The 8886-nt window shown below is 38.4% G+C and overlaps 1 pseudogene; it reads left to right on the top strand.

Annotated features, from left to right (window-relative positions):
• The first annotated feature begins 1104 nt into the window (after positions 1-1104).
• Positions 1105-6853, top strand: LOC106942935 (solute carrier family 12 member 9-like; annotated as a pseudogene).
• Positions 6854-8886: the final 2033 nt, after the last annotated feature.

Genomic DNA, 8886 nt, shown 5'->3' with positions numbered 1-8886 from the left:
ATGTGTTTGCAGTCTTGTTCAATGGCTTCACTGGAATCATAGCAGGCTCCAACATGTCGGGTAATGTGCTATTTAAAAGACCAGACGCCTCCTCTCAAAAAATAGTCTTTCACAGCGGCCGGATTTCATGTTTTAAAAAATATAAAGTGGCTCCAGTGCAGGAATTGGATGCCACTTTTATGACAAAGCTTTATTTTCTTTTGAATTGTTTTTGACACTTTAGCTGAAAAATGAAGCTACTGTAATTTTTTTTTGTCAGGCAGTTTTAGTTAAACACTCATTTATACATTTATCCAGAACTTCTTGGTCCACTCAAAATGTTCTCACTGATTAGACTTGAAAGCTGAAGATCTAATCCACACAGCTGAGGATTTTCAATGTCCTTCAGGCTCAGTATTTAGATAATAATTACCTGTGGTTCTTTGATTGGTGTCTATTAATCAGTGAAATGGGAGCTTATTTCCTCATGAAAGGAGGTGGAAATTAAGGAGACACTCGCAGTCCCAAATGAAGTATTTAATTTAACACCCATCTCCCATTTTGACAATTATCTTAACACTGCTCCTGTTGCATTTGTCCCAGGATACATGTGTTGTGCCCCAATGAAATTCCAGATCACATTTCAGAAGTTGATGGGTAATTTTAATGTCTAAACAATTCATAAAATAAATTTGTTGTTGCCATTTTTAACATGGTAGATGAGCAGGAAGATGCTTCTTAAAAATATCAAAACAAAATGGCTACAATAAAGAAATGCAAGTGAAAATTATGCGGGACGGGGAAAAAATTCAAATGCACTTTTTTGGGGGGTAAAGAGAGGCATTCTATGGAACAACTTTTATGTCAATATTAACCTTAAAAATGTGCTCCTTGCAAATGAAATGTAAAGCAATGAGACCAAAAAATCCTGCACAGTACGTTTGTGTGCATAAAATGCATACCTTTATAAATGTACGCATGAAACATTCTTTATACAGTTTTAGTCCAGACAATAAAGGGTTTTTAAGATGTATGCCAATTTTGTGAAAACCAAACTATTGCAAAATGGTGGTGAACTTGTTTACTTTCTAGAAAGCCTTTGCTGTGTGTTATTAGGTGATCTAAAAACAACCCAGCTACTCCATGCCAAGAGGAACACTTGCAGCTGTTCTTACAACCTTCATTGCATACAATCTGCTGACTGCAGCATCCTGTGAACGGTTAGAGAAAATTTACACACAAAGCTGCAGAATATTCCTAAAAATGGAATAACTTGCAAAAAATACATTGTTTTGGTTAATTATAGTCGAATAAGATCAACCAAAAATGTTACTGCTTATATTTTTTTTGGATTGTGTGTAGCTACCTTCTCCAGAGAGACTACAGTTTTCTGGAGGACATCAATGTATGGTCTCCCATGGTGACAGTTGGTATCTACTCCTCCGCCATGTCTGCTGCAATGAGTAACCTAATAGGAGCTTCCAGGATCCTGTATGCTCTGGCCAAAGATAACTTGCTGGGTGAGAATATGAAACGTGTTCTGCTGTTCGCAGAGTTTATCAACCACATTTTTGGACCTTTAAAGAGTCTTATTATACACAGGATATAACATCTTAACAAGTAAGATGTTATGTCCTGATTTATTTACTGTATACGTGTATTAAAATAATCCGCAAGTGGTAGAAATGAATGAATAAACTGAGCTCATGTAGATAAAATGAGGTGATTAAAGCAGGCTGATTCTGCTCTGATCATTTAGTTTATCTAATTAAGCTTCTCGTATGTGCTTGTCTAAGCATTTTAATATTCATCCATCTGTTTAAAATTGGCATTGCTCCTTATTGTGACAAAATGTCACTTGTTACTGATTTTTCATGGTGCAGGCATTTTAATGAGGAAGGAATCGTTTGTCAACAGATGGCTTGCTCTGTTCACTTAGAAGGAAAAAACCTTTTCCATTGTTTGTTCAGCTTCACGAGTGCACGATGACTCAGTTGTTTGTGATTTTTTAGATGATGAGCAATATGAGAGATTTTCCTAATGTTCCACATTTGTACAGGTGGCGTCTTGGCGCTGGCGAGGATAACATCTCGCAGTGGAAACCCCTGGGTTTCTGTACTGATCTCCTGGTTTCTTGTACAGGTAAATCTTTAGCTTATGGGGTAATGGTTTAAGAATGGATCCAACTTGCCAATCCATATTGTTCCTAACAAAGAGGTGGACATCTCTACTTTAAGGGAACATTTTTGATTATTGATGAGAATTGTGTGAATTGTCTCCTACACCTATAACATGGAGTACACAAGTTTTTAAAGAATTGGCCACCCCTCATATGACCCTACTTTTTGTGTGTTTGTGGCAGATGGTAGGGCCTCTTAACTGTTTTCATGGCCCTTGCCATCTGTTGAGGGACAACAGGGATTTCTAACCTTTAAAAAAATGCATATCACAGACCCCACTCTGTGATTGTGTTGGCCTGTCACTACATGACCGAGTTGCCGTCATTCCCATTTGCCTCCATTTTGTTATAACACTTGGCTGTAGAATATTTGGTAGCAAGGACATTTCTAAACGGACTGGATTTGTGCATCATGTCTCAACACCACATTAGAATTCAGTTTCAGAAAGTGACTCCTTCTTTTATAAATATTTATAGGAGGAGTCTGCATGGCTTTGTGCAGGATTATATATATACACACATGGCAATCGACATAAAGGTAATTTTATTTATAAAGCACATTTTCAGCAACAAGGCAATACAAAGTGCTGTACAGGAATTAAAAGGAAATGCAAACAAAATAACAAACCAAAATGGAGCAAAAGAAGAAAAAATTAATGTTGATCCAAAGTAAATAAACTAGTTACTCCTATTCAGGGTTGGTAGATGAGTATAAGTAAGTATCCTCCGGTCTAATTCCTTTACCTTTCAGGTAATTTGAATACCCGAGTTCAGTGAATTGGATAAGTAGAAGAATATGTTTTGTTTATATAGCACTTTATCAGCAACAAGGCAGTTCAAATATGATGAGTAGTATTGGCAATTGTCTTGTTGTGATGAAATAACTTATGTACTCTTATGAAGTACTTCAAAAAGTTTAACTATAAGAGGCTGGAAATGTTTCAGAGCATCGGGTAAAAGTTTGTATTGGATGATTGAAACAACAGATTGGGTAGTTTGGTAGTGGCTATCTTGAAGTAAACATGAAACATTATTTCAGATCTGAAATGGCTAATCTTATCTAACCACTCCAAGAGAAAACTAAATGCTTGCATCATCTTCAGTTTCATTTAAGCAAATGTCTTAATATTAAGCTGTCATACTATAGTTATATTTTCCGGCAATTCTGAAGATATTGCATAAACTGAAGTTGTGTGTTCACTCCACTAGATGGTGCTATTTGCTGACAAATTGAACACCATAGCTGGCATTGTCTCCATCCTGATCTTGTTGGTGTACGCTTCTGTAAATCTGGCCTGATTGGCACTTGAATGGGCATCTGCACCAAATTTCAGGTACTGGCACTGGGAGGCTGTAGGAATTTATCCGTTTTGAGATTTACCTGCCTGAACAGTGTATCAAGTGTTTTTTTTTTTGTTTTTTTTTTTTAGACAATCTTTCCGTTGTTTCACATGGCACACCTGCACTCTGGGCCTCTTTGGCTGCCTGGTTATGATGTTATTAGCTCCATTCATACTTTTATCAGCATAGGATTTATGCTGCTCCTCTGGGTGCTCATACACTCTCTGGGGCCCATCAGCAACTGGGGCTACATCAGTCAAGCTCTCATCTTCCATCAGGTATCTGTCAATGGCTCCTACTATACGTTAGTAATGCATTAAACCATAAGTTTCTATGTATTTTACTTGGATTTTATGCTCTAACACAAAGTTCAGTATAATTGTGTAATGAAGAAGTGGTCCTTTTTGTTATGAGGGGATACTACAAGCATTCACTGGTCAGATGCGACCAAATTTTAGACTTTTTGGGCTGTGGGCAAAACTGTGGCATAATGCCAACACTGTACCTCACTGAGGACACCATACCCATGGTGAAACATTGTTGGTAGCATCATGCTGAGATGCTCCTCTCATTTAAAAAAAACAGATCAATTTTGATGGGGAAATTGGTTAATGTCTGAAAACCTGCTAGGGCTTTTAAAATAATTGACTGAGGTGAAAGTTCACTTTCAAGCAGAACTATCATGCTAACCATAAAGGATTGACTTTGGTCAAAGTGTGTTTACCTGGTAAAATGGCCTAGTCAATGTCTAGGTGTAAAGCTAATTGAGAATTTGTAGCAAGATGACTTTCCATTGCGTCTTAGTTTGAACTACAGTGTTTTCCAAAGAATTAGTTAAAAACTTAACTCTGTAGACATGCGGAGTTGGTGGTCTTGAGTGAACACAAAGGCATGCTGCATTCAAATATCTGTGCTAATTTTTTAAAAGCCCGTTTCTTCCACTTCACAATTGGGTGCTACTTTTTCTTGTATGGTCATTAAAAAAAATCCTAACAGAATAGATTGAGCTTTGTAACTTAACAAAATTTGAAAGTTCACAGAGTGTAGATCATTTTTCAAGACCAAGTTAATGTAAAAATTAAGGTAAATGTTTTTTGTTTTTTTTTAGGTTCGCAAGTACTTGTTGCTTCTGGATGTGCGGAAGGACCATATGAAGTTCTGGAGGCCACAGGTGTTGATGGTCGCAAACCCTCGCACCTGTACGAGCCTTGTGACTTTAAACGACCTGAAGAAAAGCGGCTTGTATGTCCTGGGACATGTGGAGCTTGGACTGCTTGGTAAGCGTTTATCAAAAAGCTACAGCACTTGGATACTTCACACTTGCAGTAATATTGTTTTACTACATACCAGTGGTAATTATGGTCAAGTAAAACTGACTTTCAGGTGTCTTGTTTAGAAGATTACTTCAGCAGATTTGGCATTAATGAGTTGGTATACATCTAAATTCACAAAAGTATGGCTTGGGTTTGGAGTGACTTCTGCAATTCATTATCTGTTTAGGATAGAAAAATATAGACTTTCTCAAATTACTTGCTTCTATAAGCTACATTAGCCAAGTTGGTGCTTTCATCAATAAAATGCTGGGTGCCAATATCAATAATTCCATGTGATTAACAATGTCGGCATGAAAAACGGATCAGTTTGAGACGGGTACCAAATCATCTTTGGGTCTTTCTGTTCCTAGATATAATTGCGTAACCATGGTATCTTTTCCTGCTGAGACTAGAAAACTACAATCGTTTTATAAAATTATATTCTTGTATACCTCATTTGTTATGCCACTGCAATGATGCAAACTGTACCACATCCAATTTTTTGGTACTCCAACCACCACAATCAAAACATGATTGTGTCATTTAGAGTAACTTCTAACGCAGATTGAACACACGCATATCTTGCCGGTAATTAAAGGTCTGTCATTATGCTTCCATCATTTGTGTCTTTTGTAATTGTGCAGATGGTTTGCCAACCGATCCCCCGCAGAGCTGTTATGATTCCTGGCCGTCTTTGGTGGATCATTTAGAAATCAAGGCGTTTGTGAACCCAACTCCGGCTGACTCGGTTCGGCATGGAGTTCAAAATCTGCTCTTCATCTCAGGCTTTGGTAGGATCAAGCCACTCTATTTTTAAAGTCTTTGACATTTGTTGAGTATTGGGCTAACACATCTGCTGGCTTTAGGTGGGATGAGACCAAACACTCTTGTGCTGGGTTTTTATGATGACCGCACACCTGAAGATGGCCTCGCCAGTCATATTCTCCCATCAATAAGCTCTGATTCAGCTGCAGACTCCGATTCAGCAGCAGACTCTGAGCTGAGAACCCCATTTTCTTCCCAAATGTACAGAGACCTGAATAACCTAAACATCTTCAGGAAGAGGCAAATGTGCCTATTATTGCGGATGCTGTTAAAATGGGAAAGAATGTGGCTCTGGCTCGTTACTTCAACCAGTTCTGTCGGGAGGATGTCTTGGGCCCCCAAAGCTCAGTCGGACCATTTGTTGACTTGTGGCCTCTGAACCTTCTTCATCCAGACAGTCACAGTTATGTAAACATCTACTCCCTGTTCCTGATACAGCTGGCCTGCGTCCTTCATGAAACGCGGGCCTGGAAACGGGCAAAACTTCGCCTCTTCCTATGTGTGGAGGCAGGCTGTACGCTGCCAGAAGATGAGGAGACTAGGCTCAAGGAACTTAGGCTGTCAGCTCAGGTCCATACAGTGGCTTGGGACCAGGTGGTAGCGATGCAGAGACAAGGAGCGAGGGCAGGAGGGGAAGGCTGTTCACAGAAAAGTGAGGTCAAGACAAGAAGGTGAGGATCAAGATGGTACCCAAATGTTCCCTACTAATACGTATAATTTGACAGATGAATACGTTGGTGCAGTGAACAATCTGATTTGTCAGCATGGTTCTTCTAAGCCGGCTGTACGTTTCCTGTATCTGCCCCACCCACCAGCCGACACAAGTCGTTAGTGTGCCCATCTTCATCAAATGGACTTGTTGAGTAGGAACCTCGGCCCAGCTTTGCTCATCCATGGAATCACTCCTGTTATCACCACAGACCTCTAAAATTTCATCCGTATCCCTTGGATATCAAACATGCACAGTCAAATAAGATACTCATTTGAAAAAACGGTTAATCTAGTCTCCCATTTATTAATTTATCATGCTGGTTCAACTTTGAAACGATTTTTTTTTTTTTTTTTTTGGTGCATCACTTGGTCTAAAATGACAAATCAATGCCAGCTTAATTGGGTCAATATGAAAATATAAACTGGTTTTCAGAACAAAAGGAGCAAGGACGGTGCTTTTTTTGTACTTGTGAAATATTAAAATGAATATTCAATAAATAGTTTTTGGAAAAATTACCATGTTGAGCAGTTTTTATAAAAATAAAGCACATATATCAAAGACAATTTATTTTTTCTCCTTTACAAAAGACTTGAGTTAAAATTATCCCGTTACCTCATGTAGGAGGAATACCTTAGTTATAAATAATCAACTTTCACTGGGTTAAAAAAAAAAATTATTAAAAAATGGCCAAATGTATGTTTGTATTTGGCTGTTGAATTCTTCATTTGAAATTAGAGCAGGGAAACTCAGGAAGGAGTTCAGCATCCAACATGGCTCCCAGAAATGGAAAACGGTAATTTGTTGTTGCACAACAATAATTTTTTTTTTTTTTAAACTCTTGGACATGTTCAATCTCATGTATGAATGTATGTCACAGTGAAATATCTTGTTGTTTTTTTTATCTTGAAAGTACTACAATGAATAAACTCCATTTTGGTGTGAGGTGATGTCCAAATGATGTGCTTCTATCTATTCACAGTGAATAGAACGACATTAAGTCATGTACTGATTACTTCACTCAAGACATTTTTTTGTGTGTGAATGTTCACCTCACTCCACAAACATCAGCAAATGGGTGATTAAGGCATTTTGCCAACTGATTAAGCAGAGCTATTGGCGGCAAATGCCACGTGTGCTTTGACGAAATTTCCATGAGTTCATTCTGGCTGAGTACCGACACCCACCTACACGTCTCTGACAAACAGCCTGTGGGAGAGAGAGTGTATCCCCCAGATGGCGGCAGGGTTGGCTCCATCTAAGACAAACGGGCATCAAGATGCGATGAACTGCTTCGTGTTTTCTTGGTATGTCTCTGCGGCTTGAGATGAACTTTATTTGGAAATAAGTTGGCAGCTGTTCCCTCAAAGCCTCCGGTTGCTCAGTTTGGATGGATGGATGGATGTCTGCTCTCTCCACCTACTAAACCAACAAGTAGAGAGGGGGATGAACTGACTCACTTCCGGATGCTGATGAGATTTACTGATAATGGAAAAGCACTTTAGTCCTTGTACATTTTATTGTGACCTTTTTCTAAGCTGGTACTGTGTTTTTTTTATATATACATATGTATTTTGAGTTCTCATTTTCATAGGTAGAACATCACCTCACTACTTAAACGCCAAGAAGGCCTCAAGAGCTTTACCTTCTTTCAAGTGAGGTTTTTAAGTACTTTATTGTTTTTAAGCTGCAATATACAGTAAAGACCCTTTATAACACAAAATTACAACCAGTTCCCCGTAATATAAGTACTTGTAAACGAGCAATGTCTTTAAAGTTCAGACCAGATTAGAGCAAAAATCCACACATGCAAAGAAATCGAGGCAAATTAGTCCCCAAATGAAATTATCAATAAAATAAAAAAAGATATTCATTGAATCCACTTACAGAAATGTATTAAATGCTTCCAGGGAAAGAGCTTTTTCCCCCCACCTTAAGATGCCTGCTCTATGGAGAAACTAGTGCATCCATTACTCATGTGTGAATTTGACCCACTTTGTCTTCTAAACAAAGTTTGTGTTTGGGGCTCTTTTCTATACGCTCTGATCTTCAGTTCTTTCCATTTTTAGTCGGATCAAAGTCAGGTGATTTGGTCATTCTGGCACAGTTTTACTGTCTTATCTGAATCCAAATAATAGTCCCCATGTTTGTGTTTGGAACTATTGTCTCAGTTTTATGCTTTTTTTTTAATGTCCAAATCTTCTGCTTCTACCTTTAAAACAAGTGTTGGCATGATTTTTTTCTAACAGTCTTGCATCTGCATCAACGGTGCGCAAAGAGGCAATTTGTGTCGAGTGCATTACTTGTAATTTTAAATGGATAAAATTGGACCTGCTCATTTCAAGACTCTCACAAACTGAAAGTCTGGTTTTTGGACAAGTCTGGATCGAAATTTTCATTTCTCTGCACCAGAAATGTTACGAGGGCCACCTGTTTACGTCTGGTTCATTGTGATGTTCTTCTGGATTATGGCTCTAACAGCGCTCACGCTGGTACATTCAGAAGTTTAGAAATGCAGCTGTAATCACTGTATATTTTGC

The sequence above is a fragment of the Poecilia latipinna genome, unplaced genomic scaffold (genome assembly GCF_001443285.1).
Source record: "Poecilia latipinna isolate Pla-1442-1.1 unplaced genomic scaffold, P_latipinna-1.0 Scaffold4700, whole genome shotgun sequence".
NCBI lineage: Eukaryota > Metazoa > Chordata > Actinopteri > Cyprinodontiformes > Poeciliidae > Poecilia > Poecilia latipinna.
Note: the sequence above shows the minus strand (reverse complement) of the source record. Positions and strands in the feature narration are given on the sequence as shown.